Source organism: Haliotis asinina, chromosome 4 (assembly GCF_037392515.1).
Source record: "Haliotis asinina isolate JCU_RB_2024 chromosome 4, JCU_Hal_asi_v2, whole genome shotgun sequence".
In the NCBI taxonomy this organism is placed as follows: Eukaryota; Metazoa; Mollusca; class Gastropoda; order Lepetellida; family Haliotidae; genus Haliotis; species Haliotis asinina.
Genome location: NC_090283.1, coordinates 50,205,198 through 50,232,954, shown reverse-complemented (window position 1 = coordinate 50,232,954; position 27,757 = coordinate 50,205,198). Strand labels below are relative to the sequence as shown.

The following is a 27,757-nucleotide window of genomic DNA, read 5'->3' as shown; positions in this document are numbered from 1 at the left end:
AGACAAAGGTCTGGAGTTATACAGCGCAAGTGGAATGCAAAGAAAAACAAATGCATTATGTTTCCTTTCAATCACATGTTTTAGCTGTGGTTCGGATTTATGTAAAAATGTAAGGAAATGTGAGTCTCAAAACACTGTGCCAATTCATATGGAATCTCTGCTAAAATGATGATATGGGATTGTCGCATGTGGTAAATATAATTTGTTATATGTATACAGGCATTAGGAAACGTGAATGGTTTGTAACAAGAAGTATATACTCAACAAAATTCAATCCAATTCAATATCTATTGCTGGGTCCATATATCATCAGTTTGAGAATGTTAAAAATATTGTGTCACAGAATATTCAACATGAAAATGACTGGTATGAATTTATATATCTTTGGTAGCTAATGTTATGTGTGAAAATTGTATGACTTCATAACCTTCTCCTAATTCATTTGCAGAACTAATCCTGTGATTAAAATATGAAACAATTCCATAATCTGCTTGCAGTTTATGTGCAATTCTTCAATCACAAATATTCATAGATTTGTCATCAGGTCGTATGTTTAGTTAAAGCCATAAAATGGATGGTGATATATATATAGCAGACGCACAGAATGTAATCATACTTTCGTAAGCAATATCCAAATATGAACTTAACAATCTAATTCTATTTCTCATGTAAATAACCCAGTATTGGTTACCTCAATCGATTACTTGTTTTCGTTTCCACGCACCTGTGACACAAATATGGAGGCAATATCTTGGAGCTACACATACGCTGAACTGCTGGGATAACAATTGATTTCTCGGGATATTTCCTCTCCTTTCCGATTGTTTATTATCAAAGTTCGAAGCTATTCCAGTGAATTGTTAATGAAAATGGGTTAAGTACACTGTATGTTTTACCGCGGCTTCGGGATGTGTTTGGATAAGTCTGTCAAGTGAAATGGCATTCAGTTAGATTGTTCGCTCTGTGACAATGTATTGATATATACGTCAGTATATATTAACCTTTTCGCATATCTATAACGACTTACTTACTTACTGGATTTTGCGAAAAAAAACCCAAATCCTGAAGACATATCTTAGCTAAATTCATTCTTACAGCGTTAGTTTAATAAATAACAAGGCAGGCAATTTGTTACGATAATATTTATTTATTTTGTGATCAAAATAATCCGTTGTGAGGTAAATGAGCAGATTATTCGTTTCATGTGTAGAACATTGTTTGGCATTTTCGAATTAGTATGTCACGAGCACCCGGAAGAACCTGTTGCGGAATATTTGATCATAGGAAAGAAAATGTAGGCTGTTGGAGATATCGTATTCTGATAAACCGTCATATGAGTTTCGGTTTGTGTGAAAATTCTTGTTATTAACCTTTTGATGAACCCGGAAAGGGGTACCCAGTTTACAATATGCAGACATATGTAATTAGGTTGTAAAATGTGTTAAGACGGACCCATGTATATTTCAGTCTCGGGGTAGCTGCAGATTAATCTGTGCTAATTTGAATTTTATGCAAATGCGCTTCATTTTGACTGATAGTGAATACATGGGTTGATTTCATGTAATGACACCATCGCCGTTGATATCTGGTATCTCCCCTCGTGATACTGCCAAACACCCGCGTAAATCCATATTTCTCTTTGTCTCTCATAGCCACACACATACATACACACACACACAACACACACACAACACACACACACACACAACCAAACTAGTCGTAGACATATAGTTTATTAAAACAGATGTCTTTTAGCAGCATTCAGAAGTTGTTATATGTGACCAAGATCTTTTATGAATAAATCTGCTTTTAATTCTTTGACACACACAGTTACGGGGTCATTTCAGACCCCTTCATAGCATCAACTGGCAGTTCACCTAATGAAGGGGTCTGAAATGAACCCGAACGAAGATTTATCCATAAAAAATCTTGGTGATATTAAAACCAACTTTACATAACGCATGTCACGTAAATATCAATGCCAATGTAATCACAATATCTTGATATGTATAATACTCTCCATATTATTCTCTCTCTCTTTCTCTCTCACCTCCCAACCACCCATCTTCTCTCCCCTCTCTCTCTCTGTGTCTCTGTCTGTCTGTCTCTCAGAGATCTTTTCTTCGTAAACATGTAAGATAAAGTTTAATGTAAATTCAACTTCCACATTTTCAAACACATGCACGTGGGCATCACACCTACCAATAATTCATGTAAATGGGATTTTAATCGAAATTTTGCCACATTAATTTTCATCTTAATAGGACAGTTAGGATATAATGAAATGCAGTTTCCAGTAAAACCATTCAAATTAAAAACTCCAGTTTCATGACTTACTGAACCGTTCATATGTCATATGTTATATATGAATATTACCATAGCATTCGTCCGGATAGAGGAGGTTCTGCTTAATGGTATTTCATAGTGAAAAGGCATAAATTAATAAGTCTTGAAACTTCCACAGGTAAATTACAGTAATATGCTTCACATAAAAACATACTCGCTTGTGACGATGTATATGGGCCACGGAGCATGCGCAGAATGATCAAATGTGGACGAACAACATTAGAATGTCAAATGTGGAATATGATACACATATCGGTGTCTCCATTATTAAGCATTATTCAACTTGTGTAAGAGAATAATCCAAGAAGTACAGCTTCCTTGAAGAATAAAGCATAAATGTCTTTTTGAAGATTTGTAGAAGGATTCTCAGAAGGTTGTCAATTAAAGTAAAATTACAACAGTGGCAGACTTCAAAGGAACTGTGTCCATTTTTCTCAGCTTCTTCGTAATTAATTGTTTAGAGATCATAAAGGTATTTATTGAAGTTATTATATTATTTGAAGGAAAAGGCATGTTATCTTTAAGTCGCGTTGAATTATAATTTGATATTAGAAAGTGGCATTTCGCGTACCTTATGATGTCCATTAAGAGGATTGTGTATTGCACGGAGATTTCCTATGCCTATTATCAATAATTATATGTACGAGGATTAATCCGAACATGTTTTGTATCGTACAAAGCCAATATTTTTTCTAAAAGAAAAATTTCGATCAAATCCCTCACATTAACAATCGTAGTTGTACATTCCTTATAGGCAAATAACTTGATGACGAAATCGAATCACCTCCATTCTAATAGCGCCATTGTAACCGGCTTGTCTGTAAACATGCCAAATGAAAATCTTTGCTCTTGAAACCCATTTCCTAGCGCATGGGCCGCATAAACAGAAGACAAGGAGATGGAAGGCTGACGGAAGAATGACCCATATTTTACTTGTTGGTACCCCCCGTCAAGCTAGGTGACAAAGAAGGGACACCGACATTAATTAGGCGATTCAGGTGAGAATGAAAACTGGGCGTTTCTGGGGGTGGGGCTGCAATGTTCCATTTGCCTGATCCGCTTTAATTAGATCTTAACGCTGGGGGCTATCAAGCAAGAGAAAGGCTGGACTCTGCCGAGTTTCCGCGTGCTAATTACGTTGCCGAAGATGAAAGCGAAAAAAAGTTTTAGCTTTCGGAGTGTGTTCGAGGCAGACCCATCTTGACTACTTGTGAAGAGGATTTCTGGAGATGGCGAGAAGATCCAAACCGCAAACATCTTAAAGAGATCAAATCGCGCCATCCCTTGAAAGTCATGCAGGGTAGATAACCGTGTGTTTCTACATACGGCCGCCATACACAACGTAATGTATTTAAACCCTGATTAAAAAATTCTTCATTTCCAATACATTTTCGACTTTTTTAAACTTCACTGCGTGGCGTTCACAACTTTTAAGACGCACTAATTGACTCGTGCGGTGCGGGTAAATTTGGTGTATGCTGAAGTTACAGTTTCCACTTTAACTCCCGAGGCTCTGAGCTTGGTATGGTGTCGCTCCCAATAGCGCGTTATGAGGGCATTGTCCAGGGCGACACAGCACAAGAAATGAATTGAAAGACCCGGGCAAAGTAACTCGATTTCCCGCAAGCCGTAGCCGGAGCACAAAGGCCAGGGAAGAATCGCTTTTCCTCGAATCTTTTTCGAGATGTGCGATGAATTGGGTCCCCCTCGCGTTTATCATCTGTTCTCGTATTTGTGTTGGCAGTTCGATAATATGAAATAGGCTACAGTGCTTTCTAGAACGTAGATGCAACGGGCGTCTTTAATGAACCTCGCGAAGGAATAATGGTCTTTTCTTTGCCATATGAAAGGCTAAATCCGCTCTCATAACTCGCGATCGAAGAAGGCCCCTGTAGTCCTGCCAGTCTGAGCATAGGGCTGTAATTGCCGGAATACTGTAGAAGATACGGACATGTTTTCGTCATTCTAAGTCCCTTTTAAGCCAGTTTCGGGCCTGTTTCTACCAAACCCTCTGTCTTAGTGGGTTTGCCCATCTCGACAACGTCCCCAGGATCAATGGGAGTCGATGATGTTGCAGACGCGGCAAGGAGGAGTAAGCGTTACGCAGGACGAAGCCACTAGCTTCAACACCCTGAAAAAGTAAGACTCTAATATTTACTTCTGTCGTGTCTGTGTGTCGTGTGTCCGTGTCGTGTACAAGCGGTGACGTCAGACAATCCCCTATTACCCAGCAATCCTGGCCAAAACTTTTCCGTGCAAGACCCTGCTGAAATACTGAGTCGCGATGTTGTGTTGTGGACCCTGTGGGCCTTCTAATAAGAACGGTGTTTGTATTGTTGGGATTACTGTTAAAACGTCAGTAATGAAAGAGATAAAATTACCGTATCTTTGCTTAGTATCACTATTGAACGTGTCTAAATCTGACCTTCACTGCAATAAATAAATTATTTTCATCCATTAGAAATTAACGTTTTAAAGCTATTAGGTGCTAATATTCCTATTTATTTGTAGACGTACTGGCATCCAAACAAAATCTCTACATTATTAAACACCTTTACGATTCCGGAACTCATGCCTTCAAGCTTCAGAAAGACAAATATTTAAGTGTAATTACCTAAGTATGGCAACCCGAGCATCGATTGATTAGGCTTTGAAGATGTTCTCGATTGGTAAATCATAGTGATCTTTGAGTTCGAAAACATAACTATAAAAGCTAAAAATTATTGTAGTAAGTCCAGTCAACACTATCTTGTAATTAATCAGTGATTTAGTAATTTAAATTTAAATTTAGATTATAATATAAATACTTATTAAGATATAACTTCAACGGTGATCTTGAGGTAATTATTTGAAACTAGATCGACTGACTAAATATTAAACTATCAGAAGATGATAATGGAATTTATGAAATTCTCTTTTATTTTATTTTCTATGATATCATATATTGATCATGTTTCATTTGAACGTATTAGTGATAATATTATCATAAATTCCCATTTCGTATAATTTTGCAACCAAATACTTTTGTATTAACTTTTAATGAAATGTAAAATTCTAAGTAAATATTTACACCCTGTTTTTCGAGCAACAACAGCTTTGTTCTTGGCCGAAGACAAATTAAATTTGTGACGCAATATCAATGGCAAGGAAAATCGCTTGAACGTTGTTGACAGAAAAGCTTGGCAAATCCCCCAGCTGCCCTAATTAATCAGGTTAGAAAATAGCGGGCCTTATGCGGCAATAGTAGGCAAATGGAAGCATGTTTGTCTATCTTTACCTACTGGATTTCTCGCTACATTGACACATACCCTGAGTAAGCAGCAGGCCCTGAGTAAACGCCTTTGTTTGATTACAAAGGTGCCAAACGCTAATACATAATGACTTCAACTCAGGTGCAGAGATACAGCAAAAAAAATGTATTGTCCTACTTTGAAGTCAGTAATAAATATTATTTGCAAACATTCAAAGTCACAGTTTTTAACCAAAACATTTCGATAGAATTTTATTAGACTTACGAAGTATATATTTCATCTATTTCATAAATTTGAAATTTAAAAATATATATTTATCTGATGTCGTTTAACGTGACTTCAAGTTGATACTAAGAACATGTTACATTTCAGAATTAAATCGTTTGCCTTTTTTTAATGTATGAATACTGTAGACTATTCATCTTACAAGCGTTGAATTGTTTGAAGAATAGAAGTATAAAGGTATGTAAATGTAATTTTATTTATATTCATTAAGACACTTGATACACAAAATTCCTAATTGTTATACTAAATCCACTTTATTCGAAAATCTATTTCAATCTTAAAATTTCATAAAGTTCATATGCACGAGATTTACAAGAAAATGTTTCTGTCATGCATTACCCGGTGCGCGCGCTGTCACCCAATAAAATTAATAAAAGTAAAATTTGAAGGCCCCATGAGGTAAATGGCGCCATTTAAACATTCTATGACAGTATAAAAGTGAGTACATTGAAGGATCTGTCTTGCTCCCCGTGTTTGATCCTCAGATTAATAGCACGTTATACAACCGCGTGACTTCGTTCAGGATCAGCAACTCTGTAGTGTAATATACGTTTACATGTTCATAGAAAGTTTTATAAAATAGTCCGTTTTATAGTTAAAATATGATAAAACGCACTTGGTGCAGTGATGCTATACAACATCTCCCCAAGCGATTCAGGCAGAGACAATTTAAAGAATATTTGCTGAGAAATGAAAAGAAGAATTATTATAAAAATTTAAGAGTTACCTCCGTGGCTTGTGAAAAACTTCAAGGGTACATTCTGGTTACGTTTTGTGGGGTAAGTGAATTATATGAAGCGAAGCTGTGCGCTTTTTATTTGAATATTTATGAGTAAGAAACGTGTAGGTAAATGTGTTAATTCAGCATTTCGCAGTCTGCAAATTTTGGCTGTTGTTTTGCAACCTGAAACGCATGATGGAAATGCATTATTTTCTTAATGTATTGTAAATATATAATATATTCATACGTTTCCGCGTATCATGCTTAAACATGTTACAGATTCATTTAACATTTTCCTGATATACACGGCTGATATAAAGATAAGATACTGTTTCACATGTTAAACATTTACTGTACATTTCAGGAGGGTTATATTTCATATACAAACGTGTATACAATTATTAAAATTTATTTACAAGCGCGATTTGGTGCTGAACGTGCACATGAAAAGTATGTACAAATTCATGAATGGTGACAGATTCAAGACAAGCGTTAAATATCTTCCAAAGCCATCGGAAAAAATGATGAATATTTTGAACATATGCCATACATGGAAACAGAAACATGGAGGTGTTTCTTTGAAACATGTTTAGTGTTCATCAATACGATTTGAAAACATACCTGGATGTTTTGATATCAACGTGTTATTTTAAATAAATTCTTCTCAGACGTATGTAACATAATGTGTTTAATTTGGAAAAGATCTGAACCCTTTCAAATTGTTTCATGCCATTTTTCTGTCGATGTGATATAACTAGACATATTTCTCACTGTTTTTCCGTTCTTAAAATTTCATTTAAAGGCAAACCATTGGATACAAAATGCGTGCACGAATTAACACGAAGTTTTCGTTTGATTTAAATGAATAATGAATGTATATATTTTTGAATATTCAGATAATATACACTAACAGGAGAGAGAGGGGTGGGGGAGGTCGGGAAGCTGCGTCTAGCAGACAGTTACACCGGCAGCGGTTCCCTGCAGACAGGTTTCATATTATTGCTGATACCAGTGTGCCCCTTTTAATATACGAGCTGAAAAATCGCTTCATTGAAAGCTGTAAATTTAACCATGTCTCAGCCGGTTTAATGACCCATCGAAACAATGTCATAAAACCAGGATTCAAGAAGTTCAGATCTCCATTCCGCGAAGAGAAGCTGTCCAAGCTCTACCATCGAACCCTATTCGTTAGGGGCTATCCCTTTAAGTAAGCCACACTATAAAACACTATCGTATTTCTCAACACAGATATATACAAACGTTTTACAAGGGGGTGCAATTTGACCTTAAGAATTTTATTCTTCGCCTATTAGTTCATTTTGTAAAACCGTGAAACTGATAGGACCTGACAAGCGTTCGTTTCTTTACAAGATGAAAAATATCTCCCCCAAAGTCCTCACTGAGAATGGCATTACTCCCTCGCTGTTCAACTAGGCTTATAGAGCGGTATCAGGTTTCAGAACAATTGAAAATCGCCATTGTAGAGATTTCAACAGTATCCATAATAGCGGAGGATGGGACGACAGCTACGAGCCCAACTGTCTATAGAGAGACTCGCATAAGCTTTTCAAGACATCACGATGTGCTCTTTGAAATACTGTTGCCTAATACACTCTTTCTTCGGGGATAATAAAAGTCACGGCGATCATTAGATATGAAAATCATGGTGTGTTTACAAACTACAACGATCTACAAAAGCACGAAAACCTGGTTCTCACGCGTTATATAACATGTGTTTATGTTATGTTTGATTTAAATACATAACTATGCACTTTAATGAAACCTTTGATATTCATTCGAAACTGATATATCAGTGTTCAAAGTCAAAGACAATTAAATTTATTTGAACAGAATAAACAATTGCTCTCCGTACGTATCTCGAATATGTTTTCATATGTTCGTGAATAAATATGTCTTTAAATAAGAAAACAAGATAAAATCAGTAAATAACCATATCATTTGAGAAAATCGAAAGAGATAATTGTAAACTTAGTTTTTGTTTTTATTTACCTGATATTCACGACCTTGTACACATGATACGTAATTCAGTCTACGTTGGCTACACACAAGCATTAACTACACATTAAACCTCTCTGAAAAAATGGAAACTCTGCGTCTCTACGCGTCTTTAAGATGTCAACCAGGAATGGTTTCACAAGAATATACAGGATAACAGATAAATCATTTATTTTAGAAACATTTATCAAGACATTAAGTCCTAAGTTTTAAAAAGGAAAGAAATCTCCACGTCTCCGCCCGCCTGTAATGGGTAAACCAACAGCGGTTTCACGAGAGTATACATGACAAAAAAACTAAAAGATAAATAATACATTTTGGAAACATTTATTGTGAAATTAAACCCTTAAGTTATGAAATGGAATGAGAATTACACGTCCCTATCCGTCTCGAACGTGCAAAATCATATAATTTCACAGGGTACAGGATAAAATATAAATCATATATTTTGAAAACATTTATTAAGATATTAAGTCGTCACAGACACAAGGCAATACTTGTACAGACCCTGAAAGTAAGCACACGGTTTTAATAAAGATTTCGCTAAAATGCTTATTGGAAAACAGTAAATCGTACTATGTGAAATTTAGCCTCTAATTATCGGGCATTTATATGGAAATGATCAGATGTGAATGTCTCACAATTAAATTCGTGATTTCGAGGGCAGAAAAGTTGTAGAAAGTGGCAATTCCCATGCACACATGACAAGCTGTGATAGACGATCTAATAATATCAGCTGAACCTGTCAATGATGAATATTTAAACCCCGAATATTAGACATGATGAGATTTTACTATCTTTATTCTCCAATCGTGTAATTAATTGATTATGAACGACTCATGGATTTTCAGCGTAATAACATTCGCAAAGAAGAACTTTGAAGCTAGTCCCGCACATGTATATTGTAACGGGAGGTAAATTATCATTGACATATATACTGAAATATGATTATGAATATATATCAATATGAAATACTATATTCAATTTCGATGCTTTTGTTTTGACTTAAAATGTTAAAAATACCATATCAGCTTATTAAAATTCAAATGTCACTTAAATGCTCTTATTTATTGTTGAATTAGGATGCACGACAGGACGTGTATTTATTTGGTCGCAATTTTGTTGTATTGCACTTTAAATATTACATCCATTTAGGCTATAAATTAAATTACATTACGTATTGTCAAATGGGTCATAGTATATGTTTCTCAAATGAAGACACATTTCAGAATAGTTTAACCATGGTTTACCTTCATGGCTGAATGTCATTAAATGTAATATTTCACGATAGAATTCATATCAGAATGAAATGCATTAATTAACCAAGCACTTAGAAGAGGTGACAAGCTGTGATAAATGGCAATTTCATAAACGATCACTCAGGACAACCACAACCATGTATGCCCACGAATTCCTCCTATACACATTAAATAGGACTTTGTCGAAATAATAAACAAACAATCATGCCAGGCTATCATTTACAGATTTCCCCCTCAAACAATGAAATCAGGGAATTTTTGCAGTAATAGTGTGACCACAAATTGAAATGTCAAAGACTATCAGCGATACTATGTGATGATAATAGTCATTTATTTCCATGGATTGAGTAAACGCTATTGTAACTACCTGCGGGAACATCTTTGACTGGGATCGTAAACTCAATCTTATCATAATTGTCGATCTAGAAGCTAGCGGTTCGGAAACCAGACTACAGCTAAACGTGCTTTGTGTCGTGAGGGGGGTAGCTTCTTTGTTGCACCGCATCATAGCTATCAGACTTAAGCCAAATTGCTGGACCCTGGAAGAAACCCATAGTGTGTATTAGTGTCCCGTTTAACGAATGTCAGAGCAAATTTGAATCATTAGTTACTTTTTCTTGTGGAATTTTAACACTTGAAATTCATTTGACTGACAAATATTTTGATAAGGTGTTAGAGTATGTGTAAAACGGGTTCTGTCATTTGACATAGAATAACGTCTCTGCTATAAGCAGAACCGTTGTATACACACTTGTGTATACATTAATACGCTTGGTCTTTAAAGTATATGATATTTCCGCGATTTGAGTAAAATGTTAGGATCTGTATCGTATTTATGTTGTATAAACAAAAACAACAACATAATGTTGACATTTTGCATCCCTTTCCAAACTGGAGATGTTAAAGATAAGTTGTTGAAGAAAACCTCAGAATAAACACTCTATGAACTGGACTGTTGTCACAAAATGCACTTGACATTTACATCATATTACACCTTAATGCATCTCATTTTAAATATATGTTGAACTTAAAAATGTATTTTTCATACTTAATTATTCATCTGTTGTTCATTTAAACAAATTCAACAAAATCTATTTCGGCAACACAAATTGCGTTAACAGACAGTGAAAAGGATAAAAGTCGTCATTCACTGACAAACAAAATGACAAACTGGACCCCTGAGGGGTTTATGTATCTCGCATTACAAAGGGTATTATTATGAATCATAATCATATTATGTGTGGATCATGTTTATAACAAGGGGTGTCACACCGTAACTTATCATAATTACAAACTATATTTATATATTGAAAAACTGGTCTCACTGATTTGGAAGCTGTTTTAAAAATATACAAAGGAACGAGATTGTGGATAGTTTTTTTTATTAGAAGTATAATGCCATGTGTTTAGGATTTGAACGTATAGATGAAATTGTTAAGAAACTTATTTATTTGAAGAGAGAGCCTTTATTGGCTTTTCTTTATGAAACGTATACATAAAATAAATGATGTGGAGAAAATATGGGTGTTAAACGATATGCTTCTGAAACATACGTCATTCAAGACAATAGGTGAGTGGTATAGTGGAGGTAACTGTTTGTGGCCAAACATTCACGTGCCCCGATTGTGCCCACAACTGCAGATCTTACTGGACGCACGCCACATTTGCACAAGTGACTGACCTTTCTTGCAGTTATCTGTATTAGTTCCAGCGGTACTATAGTACACCGAGCGTCTGTGCAACGAATAGCAGGTATTCGTGAAAAGGCAGTTTTGCATTGCTTTCATACTAAAACGACTGACTCCTTTCTGAAGGACTGAATCCCTTGTAGAACATAGTACAGGCGTTTCTGAGGTAAATGTTGCCGATTCGAGGCTGATCAAACGAACAGGCACATTTGGGTTGGAGTGATATAGCAGTTAACTGCCGTAGAATAAGACGGTTTGAGATAATTCCTCAGTCAACACTGCCATGTTGCAAGAGGAAGCAGATGGATATGTTACTGTTACAAACGATGCAGCCTCTGGCTCATGTGTCCTAGGACGCACGTGCATGACGAGCGGATGGATTTAGTGAGTGATTCGTCCCCACCCCTCCTCTTTCACATGTCTTTTTCCACGTAGAGACAGTAACAGACTTGGTGTAAGTGACCGCCTTGTGTGGCGTGGTCGGGCCGAAGTGTAATAATGCTAATTGGAGAGTATTGTTTCGTCAGAGAGACAAGATGTTTAGCCGTAGCGTTCACCGAGGAAAATGGCCGTCTAGCACGTTTTCTCAGCGCCTAGACTCCCCTCCGGACGGCAGAGAAAATTACATTTGTCCGAGTTTACAAAACTGGCTCGAGGCAGATGTACCGCTTTCTAGCACGAGGACGTGAGAGTGGAGAGAAAGACGGTAATCCCCTAGTCTTTGTCATTCCGGCATTGCAACTTTCTAAAGACAAACACTTTTCCACGCAATTAGGGCTCGAGACACTAGGACCAATACCCTGGGGCGAGCCAAAAAGAAGAAAAGCCCAATTCGTGATTTGAGAGCTACAAAAACAGGCCTGATCGTAACGATTTTAACACGTGGCGAATACTCATCGAAATTGACAATATTATTGTCATGCCTGTCCAAAAATCTTGCCGCAAGAATATTTGTACACCCAAAATATTATTACAAGAGAAAATGTCTTAAATGATATTTAGCATGGTGGTGTGTGACACTGAGGCTGATGTAGAGTGGCGTGTCGGTACCGGTAGCATCAAAGAAGGGTGCAATTTAAACATGTAATTGACTCTCTGAGCAATGTACACGAACGCTGATTATGACTGCTACATTAACAACATTGGGAAAAGACAACGTCGTTTTGTTTGTTGAATTACGTCACAATGGCCGAGAGAAAGTCCTCTGTCTTGTTCTATTTCGGGATAACAATGAGATTGGTTAGAGTTTGCCACTTTATCCAGTCGTGGAACTGTTTATTGGTATTAACAGATTCTGTAAACATGGGAGCCGTTGTTGTAATGTCAATGCCAACTGCAAAACTTACACTGAAACTGAAATAATTGTAACATTACCAACATGCACTGTCACCACCAAAATATGATGTATAACGTTGTGATTCGATTCCGAGAAGCCTAATCCTATTTTAAAGATGATCAAATCCCGCGAATCACCACGGGTCATTAAGGATGGTGACGATTCGTCTTAATAGTCCAATGTGCGTCAAAATGTTAAATTCACCAGCAAACGTGTGTCTTAGAAGGGGTTTGGATAGTTGGCCAATCTATCACTTGTCAACCCTTGGCTTTTGAAAGTCTTCTCCCCCAGATCCGCGTTTCCACTCGCTTCAGCTCACTGTTTTAGCCTGTCGTATTGGGCTTGCTCAAGACTTCACATCAAACGCCTAGATATGTTATAACTAAAACATAAAGAGCCGTCGGTCCCTGTTCTACCCCGTGTCAAATGAATGAAGGTCACTGGGGTGTGCACAGCCTTTTGTTGTCGCTGATCCTCAATTCCGATCCGACTTGCTGTCTCACGACGGGGTAGTGATTAAACCAAATTCTTCAGCTACCCGAAATCCGTTTCCATGGTGACTGCGACGAAGCGTCTCAGCAAGTGTCAGAGTAAGAACCTCCCAGCATGCCTCCCCCCGATTCACCAATGTTTGCGTCTCATGAATTCGTCATAATTTTCCTGTGACATGTTTTTAATGTCTTCCTGCTGTGTGCTTGGTTCTTCTCTCTGGACCCCCACGAACGATCGCTTAAGATCGTATTGTAAAGATTCGGCCCATCTTATTGGTTTTCTATATCGCTAATTGGTTTTCATATATGGTAAATGTGTTTGCAAATACTTTATTCATTCCAAGGCTAGGCATGGTGTTTCATGATACGCCGAATTATAGCAGAGACACGTATTAATCGCAGGGTTCTAATCCTCTCGTGAAATAATTACAGTAGCACCATCCGTATCGACGATGGTTTCAGAAATGGTTACACCTTCATCATAATATGATCAAGTGTAAACAGGACTCACCATACAGCTTACGGTGTCACTAGAGGAATATTATTTCCTAGTTGTCTCTGAATGGTTTTTCACGTCCTTTTAAACAATTTTTCAGCGTTTGATTTTCCTTGTTGTAATTGAGTACTGCTGAATAGCCCATCTGCATGTGGTATGATCCTTTTTTTATGAAGTTGGTCATATCTCATATTCCGACTGTCATTATTCACAAATGCGATAAGAAACGTTTGTGTTCAACTTTTCATGCCTCGAATAAGATTGTATTCATATACTTTCCTTTTCAATTATGAATGTTAAAAAAACACACATACATGTGCCAAGTTAAAACGTAGCATTCAGTTACATCGCAAACCTGTTTCTCTACCATAATACCAGAAATGTAAGAGCTATTGGCTCTTTAGCACCTACCAGTTTCTATTCTGTGTAAGAAATAAAATTAAATATACATTATTATGTATTAGTGTTTCATATGTAAGGTAGCTTGTGCTAAAGAGAAATATGTCAACAAATGTCCAATATAAGATTAAAACAAATACCAATGTCTAATACTCGAATGTGTGTACTCGGAATTCATTTAAAAGTGTTTACATGTGTGTAAAATCCTCTCGGTATTATCCTCAGGCAGGTTCAAAGAAAATCAAAGATGTTACTCCGTTTACATGTATAGAGCCAGTGTGTCTTTCATACCATTATAGCTTTGTTGTAACAAATTATGACAGTAAATTGGACACAAAGCAACAGTTTGTCCTACACATCTCATGGCTAAAGTACCAGACTGTATACTCGTGGCATACGTTATACCTAATCAATGGGCATCCGAACGCTCTGTATAAATTACTCTGATGTATTTAATACTAGCTTCAAAGACCTTTCGATTTTTCGTTATCAATATATGAAGACTAGGTTAGAGCACCATATGTGCCAACGTCTGTGCACAATATTTCTTCATTTTATGAAGGTAACAATGGAAGAATGTAAAAGTCGATTTCTCATCAACAGCTTTTGCTATGGGACTCTATAGACATCGCTCATTTGGTTAGACGACAAATGTTATATTATCAACACAAGCGATAAGAAAAGTGTCAGCTTATTCATTTGTTTCGTTAGTTCTTCAATAATACTGTCAAACACTCAATTTTTTAATCAATCATTTAATTTGTCACTGACATAAACAGTTATTATCCTTATAGTATTGCATTTTCTGGCATTAAAGCTTACTAGAGAAGTTTACATGACAAGCATTGCAAGGATAATTTACACGTGTCCAACGAAAATACCTTTTTGCGTTTGGTGACTTATTATCATAAACTCTTTACAGATTGTTATTTATGATGTCCATAGTATTGGACGTCTGTGAAGATGAAGGTTGAAACGGCTGTTTCAATGTTTATGCATATTTGTTAAGATATGGATAGTTTGTGTTGTGCCAGTGCAGGTATGAAAAATATATTTTATATAACACATTGATATACCGAATACATGTAGTGGTATCACATTTCTCACATATTTAAAGTTACAGCATTTCTTTCTCACTGCATGTGCATTGCATTTAAGCTTGATAATTATGCTCATAAGCCAGTACCTCTGTACTAGTGTGATTCTATAACATACTCAAAATGTGTTATAAAGAACTCCCAGTCTGTTGGTATGACTAAAGTACAATTAATCAGTCATGACATGAAGCCACAATGTTCTTGAACTTAATTGAGTAGTATATTTCGACTGCTCGTCATATTTTATTGGAGTTTAAGTCACGTATTTACAATTGCACAGAGTATGAAAAACTACAAAGATTTCGTATAAGCAGTTTAGTCCAAGAAGCTGTTTGGAGACTCTTTAGAAGACAATATACATTGTCTAGGCGTAACACCCGTTTATGTACGTAATGATATGTGCCACAGTGAAATTGATGATGATACTGTTTTTACTAATTACTGAAAAGGAATGGACATGATTTATAGAAGGAGTTTCAGGCTGTCAAAGAAACATCATAGATAGTTCTAATTTCACCTGCACAAACGAATGTATGGAACAAGACATTTGGATGATATGAATGGATTTAGCGGTTATGATTTATAACAGGAAATATTATTTTCTGACAAAGTATTTGAATAGAAAGTTTGTATGGTTGTGTCTTTAGAATTTGTCTTGTACATATATTTCATAATAGCAATGAATGGCGAACCATGGTCTGTGTCAATGGTAGTCGGTATTTCAGCTAAAGCTTTCCAGGACCAGACCATCTTCTGATGCATGGGTCAGGAATTGCGAACACAAACAGCTGAAATCGGAATAGTTATATGTATTGCCAAGGCAGTGATATCATTTGAGCCCAAGACAAACCTCTTTCAACACAACAGGCATTCATATCGTTATTAGCACCAGACATTTCGTATTTATGTGTGCGTTTGACAAAACAAGCCTATATTCATGAATTAATAGTTCATGTACTTCATTAGTGGTCTGGAATTTCACACTCTTAACGGTTATTCTTTCTGTATACTTTGTGTCCGAATGATATGTTGGAAAAATATTTGAATTAAAGATCCCAAGCAAATGAGATCCCCATGATGTTCAAACAAGCATTAAATATTCATGTCATAATTTCGAAATGTGTTTCATTAGCTTTGAAGATGTTTCAAAGGTGTTTCATTTCTTGTGATGAAACCGATTTCTGACGGATAATGAGTATAATGAAATTCCATGTATTTGATATTAACCTATGCAAAAACATTATTGAAAAGTATCTCCACAGCTTTTATTGCCCGTGATCAGAAACGATGAAAAGGCCAACTTGCAACACACAAGCGTGCATTTCTCTTCACATTACAAATCGTGACTTATTACTGTACATTAAGAATGAATAGCCAAGGAATCATGATTTTATGATCAAAAGCCGGCATGAAGACTTAGACCAAGGTCTGAAAAACAGCATTTCCTATTATTCTAAAACTGTGCGAGCCAGTTTGAATAAACCATATAGCCAATGCCATTGTTGTCAATTAAGTATTCCAATAAATGACATTTTCTAAAGCAAAAAATGTGCTTTTGTATCCACACAAATTTAGCTTTTTGGATAATAATAGAAATAAATTTTGCAGGAAAAGATTAACACATACTGTTTAATATTATGACAGACGTTTGTATGGCTGATAAGAAATAGCGGCTCAGATAACGAATAGAACGAACCTGTTACGGTTACCTGTTGTAAATCTTTGAAATTGAAGCGACAAAACATTTTCCACATCCATAAGAAATTTAAAAAATATGTAGTATTTACTACTGTTATTAATAACATATATTATATGTGTATTTAATTGCTAGTTATTAGTTATTGTGGTGTGTAGTTGCGAACGACATACTGCCACATTTTTACTACTAGAAACACATAAATCAAGACGTTCCCCTCATGTATATTTTCCATAGTTGGCATTACTTATTATTAAAAAGATGAACGTTGTGTATATTTCATGTATATTTAGCATGTTTGTGAAGACATTCAGGTTGAAGTAAACATAAATAAGCTACGTGTCTCGTTTCATGTGTTTATCTCATGTTTGTGAGAACATCATTTAGAAGAGAGCACAGATATGTTACATGTCTTTGTCTGTAATGTTTGTAACAAGATGCTTTATAATAAAGCGTAAAGAAGTTACCTTTCTGTTTCATGTACATTGTTAACGGTTGTAATGGCAGGACCAGAAACTATCCCAAAAGTTATTGAGTGGTGTGTATATTCCATGTATACTTTCGATGTTCTATATAATGACTCACGACAGATCCCCTCATGTATAAAATCCATATCCAGAAAACTTCCATCCCTGGTAGAATGTGAACACCTTGTACATTCTACAAACATTTTCAAATTGTGACTATGATTTTGAACAAAAATATTCGAACCATTCAAAGTAAGAATACATATCTGAAAATTCAACACAACATGTGTTATAGGGTATACAAATGTGTGGCTATAGAAAGATTTATGCGTTATTTGTAACAGAGCATAGTGATATTTGGATTGACACATCGTATGAAGAATGATTATAATTATATGGATATACAATATCTATATTCCTTGAAGGTGTTCATAGTTCTGGAAGATTCATTGGGGCACTTAAAGCAATATACTCCAGTACTGTTTAATCCGTCGAACAACAAACAATATGCAAACTATATAAACTTTTAATTTGTATCAGTTATATAGTTGATGAGTAAGAACAGAGCTGTAGCCTCGATATGCCTCTCCATCAGCACAAATAATTCCTCATGGAAATTGTTTTCAAACTGATACAAAAACTCTCTCTTTAGGTGTTTGTGACTAGTTGTGTTTTTTTTTTCGTGGCGAAACCAGCCTATGAGGATTTATTGCCACGCATCAATTTCTGCCGAGCCTCCGTTAGCGATAATTACTATAGAATGACGCCCAGAGCTGGTAGGAATCAATGCCGACTGGTATAATTATCGCACTAGGTATTGTTGCTTCTTCTCATAACTCTTTGATTTATTATGGGCATTTTTACCCCCTCTACTCTCCCGTCTCAATCGCAATGATTTAGATATTTTTGATACTTTCTATTGTGTGTAAATCATGCCCGTTGAAATTTAAATTTCACGCTAAACTTATTTCTGTAAATGTCCCTTGCGAAAAATGTTTATTTTTACATCTTGCAAACGAGATTATTCCGACAGAGAAATCGTTAGCGCTTAATGTCTTAACATCAACAATTGTTTCTAATTTGTCCGTTGAACAAGTTTTGCAAACTCAAATAGAACGCTGCGATAGCAGTGGCAGAGGAAATAGATAAGTGCAACTGCATTAGTAGATGTGAGTCGTTGTTATTGCTTGCACCCATATTCATGGGTCAGTGTTGACTGATCTGATACAGGTTCCCCCTTGCCCTGTCATGTGCCTATGCGATTGGTATTTACCTCTTAAATGATTTCTCACAATAGTTCAGAATAACGGTCAATTTGATGATCATTTTTCTCTTGCTTATATCTGAAATATATCATGGCATCAAAATTTGGATATAAGCCTTGTCATCGCATGCACTTATAGACATGGATTCCACCTACTCATATGGTTACACATTTAAAGAAGTATACGTCGTCATTACACTTATATATTTGAAGATGCATCTGTGATTTTAATCTGTGATATTTACATATACATGAACATGGTTAGAGGTTAACATTTGCGTTGAATGTTGTCAAAACAAAATTACGTTTTGACACGGGAGTTGCATGTTGTTTGAGTGTAAAAGTGTACACGGGGTTTAATTTGTTCAGCTGTCAGCTACATTCTAGATGCGATTTACAACAGTATCTAACTATTAATAGCAAATATTAACAAACCGAGGATCATTAGCCTTTGCAAACAAACAGAAGTCAGAAAAACTGAGGAAAATAAACATATAAGTAATGATGTACTCCCTAATGAACGCACAAAGTATAAGATTAGCTCACTGAACGCTCTGTACTTTTATTTTACTTTTTACTATTTTTATTTACTTACTAACATCTGAGGGTGTATGTTGTGTGTTCGATGTCACGTATAAGTTCGAACAGAGAATCCTTGTAAATATTTATGATATTTGTAATAAAAATGATATTTTTTGTTTCAGAGTGCGAAAATCCCCACGGAAAAGATATTCTGCAAAGTGTAAACAAAGCGGTAATTACTGAAAGTGGTTTGTATGGTAGAGTATGGTAAAGGACAACATTGAAGTCACTGAAATAGCGCTGCATGTGTGAATGCATATCATTAAATATACAACAGTAAATCGTAATGAAACATAATGCGTTAGCATAAGTCACAGTCTTTATTTGAGACTGACATTTCGCTATATCATTATTTGCAATGTAAAGTTCGTGAAATAAATGCTATGAATTCTAATGCTCTCATCTTGATTTGCACTTAAGGATGTGTTCCATATTTGTTTACAGTTTGCGAACACGAAAGATGTTCGTTTTGAAGACAAATTGTTCACGCTGGTAAACAATTCTGTGATCAAATGTGACGACTGAAGAAATGGATGTATTCTCGGTTACTTTAAGTAGGTCTGAAAGAAACGTCACATTTATTTGAAAAACGTGTTTAGAAAGGTGTGTTAAATCAAGTATACTCACACACAAAATAACGAACAGACATATCTACAATGAGTGTACAAAGCGATTTGAACATGCACATGGGATGGACTATAGTGCTATAAAATACTCATATAATAATCGTCGTCATCATCATCATCATCATCATCATCATCATCATCATCATCATCATCATCGGGTCTTAGTGACTGTATGGTTGCTATATTTCACATTCCGTCCACAACAGATCTGAACATTATATTTCTTATATATGAAAATAATGTTACTCTTCATTAAATATTGATGAACACTCACATAACATACTACGAATTTAATTTGAAACTTTTACAATTGTTTCTTCACATCTGTGAGGTTAGTACACAAGTTTGCACAGTCGGTTTATATCACATTAACACTTATTTACTTGTCGATGAAGATGAAAATGTTGAAATAGGTTAGAATTTTCCTTGTAATTTTATGTTTGATGTTAATAAAAGATGGTGTTTATATATATGGTGGATATATTTTCATACAGTTTGACTGATGTTATTAGTAGGAGTCGTGAGATGCATCTGTGTTGAAGCATTGCATTATTATGATAGGATGCATAAACGCTTTATTTGTGTTAAAAATTAAAGTCTAATTACGTCTATATTTCTAAGATGCATTTGTATTGAAATAATAAAAATTAATGGTCGGATGCCTGAATATATTGTTTCTGTCGAGAGAAACTGCAAAGTTTATGTTGAACTGAAATGTGTATTGGACCCTTTGAAGGCTGTAGTTATCAGATGCATATATTTGCCCAGAACATGTATGTACATAACGTGAACCGCAAGTAGAGACATGTAGTCAGTGTGAGAAAGCACGGAGACTGAGAAGATGTTACCGCTTAAGTTATCGGTGCAGACATGTTTAAACATGGTGTCTGCTTTTGAGACAGGTTGTTCTTGCAATATGGTCTTACACAGAATCAGCAAAACCCTTTCCAGATTAAGATATCTCTATAAAGGTTGAGTCGAGTGTACAGTTGTTACTAATGACGAGAACGTGCTTTAAAATGATGAGCAAAAATGCCAGGCAAATAAAAGTATACATATATGTTATGACGTGTCTGAAATGAAACATATGTCTAATAGTTTTCAGTGATAGTGTTTTTGATACGGGTAACACAGCTGTGTTTTGTAAGTTTAATTGCAAGTATCCCAGCAACTATTTTCATGATGTTTAGATAAAGTTGAACATGTTGAAGTCAAAACTGTATTCTTTCCATTTTCTCCTTATACCATTCTCTGACGTGTTTACATTTGTAAATATACTGGACTACATTTGTAAACATATTAGACTACATTTGTAAATATACTGGACAGGAATAGTTAGGGATATATGCAAATTTTGAAATTTTGAACAATGATGCATTTATTCTTTAGCACACTGAGAAAATATCAATCATAAAAATACCAATATCCCTAACTTATTTTGTCTAGTATATTTTTATAATCGACGCTTCTGTTAATACATGATATACCGGGACCTTTTTACCATAACATGCTGCTTATATTATATTACTTTGATACGAGGAATATTTATATCACTTTCTCTGGTCATGTTAATAATAATAATAATAATGCTGTAACATAATAATAACTCAAAACGATGTTAGTTTATAAATGATAGCATATAGATGATAGATATAAAAATCTTAATAACAGTAGAGGGCTGCAGTGTTAGGGAACCTACACATTCTCCGAAAAGTTGTTAGTGGGTTCGACTGGGCAGCGTTTCCTGGGAGGAGTCCCGTTCGTTGTCTCGGCTGCGTATGGAGGGGGCAAGGCCCCTGAGCTAATGTTGAGTGTGGCAGTGCCGGGACCGCCAGAACACTCTCTGCTGCATATTAATTTTTATCTATAATGAATAGCGATAATAACAACTCAAATGATGATAGTGATGATGGTGATGATGACGACGATGATGATGATGATAGTGATGCCATACTTGGAAATGTGTGACCTGACAAGAGGTTACATGTATGAAATTATGATTATTCATATGATCCATAACACTGAGATCAGCGAGATTTCGTCCATAACTGAAACACGAAATGTGAAAACCGCTTGGTCAGTGTTTTTCAGAGAGGATTCATTATGATGTCCAAGCTTCACATGCTATGTTTGCGGCTTCGGCATATCGTGACATTTATCATAAAACATTGAATATCAGACAAACAGCAATTTGTAAAATCGAGTATGTGTCACAGAAATGAAATGGATGATAGCCATTGAAAGCATTGCTGACAGGGCGTCAGCCATAATGGAATGAGGTCACAGAGGTCGACTTCAAACATAACCTTGACCTTCCTGGTTGTCAAAATTCGGACAATATTTTGGTGAGAAATTACGTTTAAATATTCCGTTGAGCTCACTCGTCAAATTCCATTAAAACACGACTTGGGGCGTTAACAAACATGGGGAAAAATTCTCTTTTAATTATGCTCCAATTTCTTTATACTTCCCTGGATACTGAAGTAGTCCTTAGGGTAAGAACGTCAAACACATGTCTTTTGACGAAAATAGTGAGGGTGGAGGAAGAGGTACCCCCCGTGAGAAGCCCCCAGATGCGACAACGTTGAGGGAGGGGTGTCCCCCTAGGTAGGTTGCTTTTCAATGAGTTTAATTACAATGTATTACATTAAAATGGCATTTATTGGAGACGTCAACACAAAACAAGGGAGAACGTTTCTTAAACCTGCACACGGAGTGCTCTTGATAGTAATAAAAACCTAGCGCCACATAATGAGCTGTGTGTGTGGTGGTTTGAAACTTAGACAAAGAATAGTTACATAAAGGCCTTTGTATGAAACGAATGCATGATAACAGACACTGAATCCCAGTAATTACTTTCATATGAAAAGTAAAAACAGTTTAAATGGTGGGCTCATATCTCACAATTGAAACATACTGTTTGAGGTTTAATGAGATTTTAAACAACTTTGTTTTAAAGTTTTCCATTTGATTTTTTTTATCTGAACGGACGATCCATAATCATTGGTGTTACAAAGCACACAATCTAAACACGTTCGTCCATGGTATTATATATGTTTCCATGGACAATGCTACTTAGATACTTATACTTTTTTTACAGTTACGTAAGCACATTTCGTATAATTTTGACAATTGTTTTTGTGTTTTATTTACACAATTTGGCCATTGTTTGTTCACTTTGATGCATAAGTGAATTATGAACATAACCGTTAGCAATTTCAGCATTTCCAGCTGTGTTCAGATTAAATATTAATACACAACTTTACGGAATGAAAATGAAGAATGCCGTCAAGAGAAAACCCACGTTTCAGGGTTACCAGATAACAGGCTCATCATTATTTCAGTAACCACATTTTAATAGAAAGCATGAATGCTGCGCATTATTAATATTCTTCTTGAGTACGATATTTGAAATAATGTTTCCGCGATCATAAAAGTTCTTGACCTGTATGATTGACCTATTAATTACAATTTTGAAAATCCTTCCGCGAAGTTACACTATTTCTAATAATCTTGAGATATCGAAAAATATTACCGCGAGGATTATTAACGTAGAATTATTGAACTTTGTAATACTGAAATTAATATGATATCCAAGCTGCATCTACGACAACCGCTTCCGAGGCATTATTTCTCGTATGACGTCCAAATATAAAATACTTAAGTTTCCTATGAGGAGAAAATCTGAAAATCTGTTCTTGGGAAATTTCAAAACCCGTCGCTCTGATTGCTTCACAAGTGACTACTTAAGCGAGAAAAATGAGATAATTATGTGAAAACCCCTCTTTCTAGTCTCCCCATCACTGCTTGAGGAATATCCCCCCATCGTGCCAGCGTCTTCTACTTGTGGGAAGAGAGAGTGATCGAATTTCATTGGCTATTGTGTCCTTCAAGGTCGGTGTTTACGATACATCATCAGCTTTGGAAGATCGGGCCTGCCACTCTCAGACAGACCTGATCGAAACAAGACAAGTTTCAGTTCTAGAGGGAGAATGGAGGCTCCCGGTTAAAGAAAAAAGAGATTTCGTCAAGAGGCTTGCGGGTGCGAGGTGCCGACTCTTCACTCGGGAGGGAGGAAGGGGAGGTGGGGGAGAACCCCCTCCCCCCCTCCCCAACCCCACTCTCTTAGTTGGCACTAACACAGGTGATGCACAGCCCGCTGAAGATGACTCAAATCATTAAAGAAAAAGATTGAGAATGTATTCGTTATTCATCTACCAAAGTCTTTGGTTAAATGTTACTTGACCTGATCTTGTTTGGTATTGCTTAGGTAAAAGAGGACTTCGTTTGATACCAGTTTCAATTGATACGTCTCAAAATAAGGTCTGTAACTAGGCTAAAATACAAATATTAGACTGCCAGGAAGCATTTTGTGTCAGTATAGTTCAGTTAAGACAACCGTGACAGATATGTATATATATATATATATATATATATATATATATATATCAAGTATTATTTTGGAGGCAGAAAAAGGAGGAGATAGAGTGAAAAATACAAGTGAAAAACGGAGAGAGAGAGAGAGAGAGAGAGAGTATAGATTTACGCCGATGTTTGGGAGCTCCTGAGCTTATTAACATTCACATTACATATCAAGACGTTGTGATTACATTGATATTGATATTGACATTGGAAAGGTTATTTGTTACACCTCGTAAGAACACAGATACACACTGAAGCTAAAACGCGATTTATCCGACCTCCTCTTAATGTAATTAATGTGAAAAAGGGAGAATTACGAGACACGTTCACTCTAATCGTAAGTGAAACTGCACTTCATCAAGGAAGAAGCAGTTGAGGAGAATTTAATCATAGTGATACACTTAACAGGTGCATTCGAACAGGAGAGTTTTTCAATTCTCTCAGCTCTAATAAATTTCAGTGAAGTTCTTACAATTCATTTCAATCGAATTAAATGTACATAAAACACGTGTGACAATCCGAACCACTACAATAGGCAAAGTGTTTTATTCCATTATAAGTCCATTCATATTAATGATTCGCGAACATTATGCTACAAATATAAAACGAATTGTGTTGATAAAGTTATAAAAACCTGGACGCCCCTTTTCGTTACATTACTTCGCGTACAGAAACAATGGCCACTCCTTTCAAACCAATATGGAGAACTCGTTCACACTTTTTGTTAGTGACTCGATCTTTGTTCGCAGGCAGTAGACATGAACAAATTTCACGGACTAAAAATATATACTGTTTGCACGACTTTTAATCTATTTGGAAGGAAGTCGGCCATGTTTAGAAAATGGTCTACTTTACCAGAACCCTATCACACCCCAGCACCTCCGCCCCGGGCATTGTTTTAGTGCATCAACCGGAACTAGCATGTATTGTTACGCGTATTACGTCAGATGTGCAACATGGTTCGGCAGTTGATGGAAACAGGGCGGTTTTCCTCTTATCGGTGGAATTCCAAGGCGAGATATAGCTGTACATCGCCACCAAAGCTTTGCTAATCGTCTTTATTCCTGTGCGATAACTTGGAAAAGGGACATTAAATTCGTATAATATTTTAACAGAAACATCGCCTCTCAGAGGGCATCAGGTACAGTGCAGTGTACATAGACGGAATAAACCCGTCAAGATGAGACTACCATTCACACAAGGCACAACCAGAATTGCAAAAAACCCTTGCCATGGGAAATGATGTTTTTTGTCTGTCAGGAATTCTACTGAGACAAACCTGTCACTAAAGGCGTGAAGCTGGGGTTTCAAATATGTTATAAATAAACCAAAAAGATGGAATCAATATCAAACGAAGGCAGGTAGCTGAATTGAGGTGAAAAGGAGATATTTAGTGACAAGTCGGTAGGGTTTAGTCACACACGAGAGATTCGTAATAGTGCTCTTTCACAAAGAGAATAATACATAGTGGTTTAACGGTTCCAGGAGTAGCTATACAGTGATAATCCTTTCATAGAGCTTTTTTATCGGCTTAGTGAACGTAAAGATGATTGTTCCATTTTTTAAAAATAAAAATAAAATATCTTTATTATTAACACGACTGTCTTTCATCATATGAGTGAGTGAGATGAGTTTTTCGCAGCCTTTAGCAATATTCCATCAATATCACTGCGGGGGACCCAGACATGGGCTTCACACATTGTACCCATGTGGGGAATCGAACCCTGGTCGAACCCTGGCGAACGCTTTAACCACTAGGTTACAACACCGCTCCTGACAATACTCTAAAACACATTGCTTTGACCAGCATTTCGTGTTAGGAAATATTTTTGAACATTGTTAGCCTTGGATGTTTGCTACTGCCGACAAACCTGGACCCACGGTCAAATCGTTTGGAAGGCTAAAAAGGGACGCACCTCTGCTCAGGACCTACAACGCTTCTCCTTTTGGCAAGGAGGCAAAATTCGTCTCAAAGTGCTACTATGTCGACCATACGCTGTATGCACCCAAAGACCCAACATGAGACAATGATGAACCACATATGAAGAGCGATGCCATTTTCAAATGCTTGCATTTCAGGATCTGTAAAGAGACCACGTATTTACTGAATGAGTGAATCTATTAGTTTGCTGTTTATACACTAGATGAAATCTACAATTAAAATCTACGGTATATTGGATTTACAAGATTGGTAAAATACAAATTATGAAAACATAAGGAAACAGTTGAAGACATTAAAGGTAAATGTGACATTTTCCCCCATTTCTTTGGATTTGTTTCATGTGTAAGGGTATATATTACTTTTTCTCATTACGTTCTCAAAATAGAATGTCTCTTTTTAATGGTATTGTAGAGACCCATGAAATCATTTTTTTGGTCAAAAAGTATGTATATGGAATATAAGTCGTAGGTATTACATAGTTTAGAAACATAAAAAAGAAATTAAATGACGTCGTGTTGTTTCCAGAACGGAGTACGTACGAAATTACCTTAAATGCGCCATTAATTCTAGTGCCAGAAGGGGCTTGGAGACTAGACCAAAGGTTAAAGCGTTTGCTCGTCTCACCGAGGACTCGGGTTTGATTCCACAATATGACTACCTTTTTGAAGCCAATTTCTGGCCTCCTCACAAGAAATCTCATTGCTTGATTATTGCTAAAAGCTGAACTCACTCACTGCCACAGGAGACTGTGCACCTAAGGACAAAGGTTCTAACCGCCTTGAAGGGATTCAACACTAGCACTATCACAGGACTGTTATATCAAAATTAACAACTACAGTGATAAAAATAAAGGACAGCTATATTTATTCTTGGTGGTGGTAGGATTACAAAAATACATCTGTTTGTGAAAATGCTGGATAGCGCTTATCTGTACTCACTGTTTTAGACACAGACCCACTCTGCACCCCCCCATCCCCAACCCACCCCACCCCCACCCCACCCCCGCGTCCACTTGGGAAGCGGGAGGTTCTGAGAACATTGTTTGCTTCCTTGTAGATAAAAATGGAAAGTTGTGAAGTGCTGCCTGAAATAATATTTTCTCTAGAAATGTCCAATCCCCTGAATATCAAATAGTTAGTTTGAAAGACCGCCTTCTGATACGGAGCCAAGATTCGCTGCTGGGAGACTGGGCCCCGTTCTAAAAGTCATTCTATCAGCAAGATAACCAGACCTCCAAATATCCCTTCCAGTCCATTCACACTTACTATTTTCCCTCTCTTGCTCTCTAACGGTATCGTTAGTGTTGTTATTATACGGGTAGGTATTTAGCGCTGTAGTTCATCCCATCTAAATGCATGCTCTAAGCGCTTGCT

At 36.3% G+C, this 27,757-nt stretch overlaps 1 long non-coding RNA gene across 1 annotated transcript; it reads left to right on the top strand.

Annotated features, from left to right (window-relative positions):
* Positions 1-4,262: 4,262 nt before the first annotated feature.
* LOC137282553 (uncharacterized) lies at positions 4,263-19,788 on the top strand. Its single transcript, XR_010956822.1, has 2 exons — positions 4,263-4,485; positions 19,517-19,788. It is a non-coding gene; the product is annotated as an uncharacterized lncRNA (long non-coding RNA).
* The last annotated feature ends 7,969 nt before the right edge of the window (positions 19,789-27,757 follow it).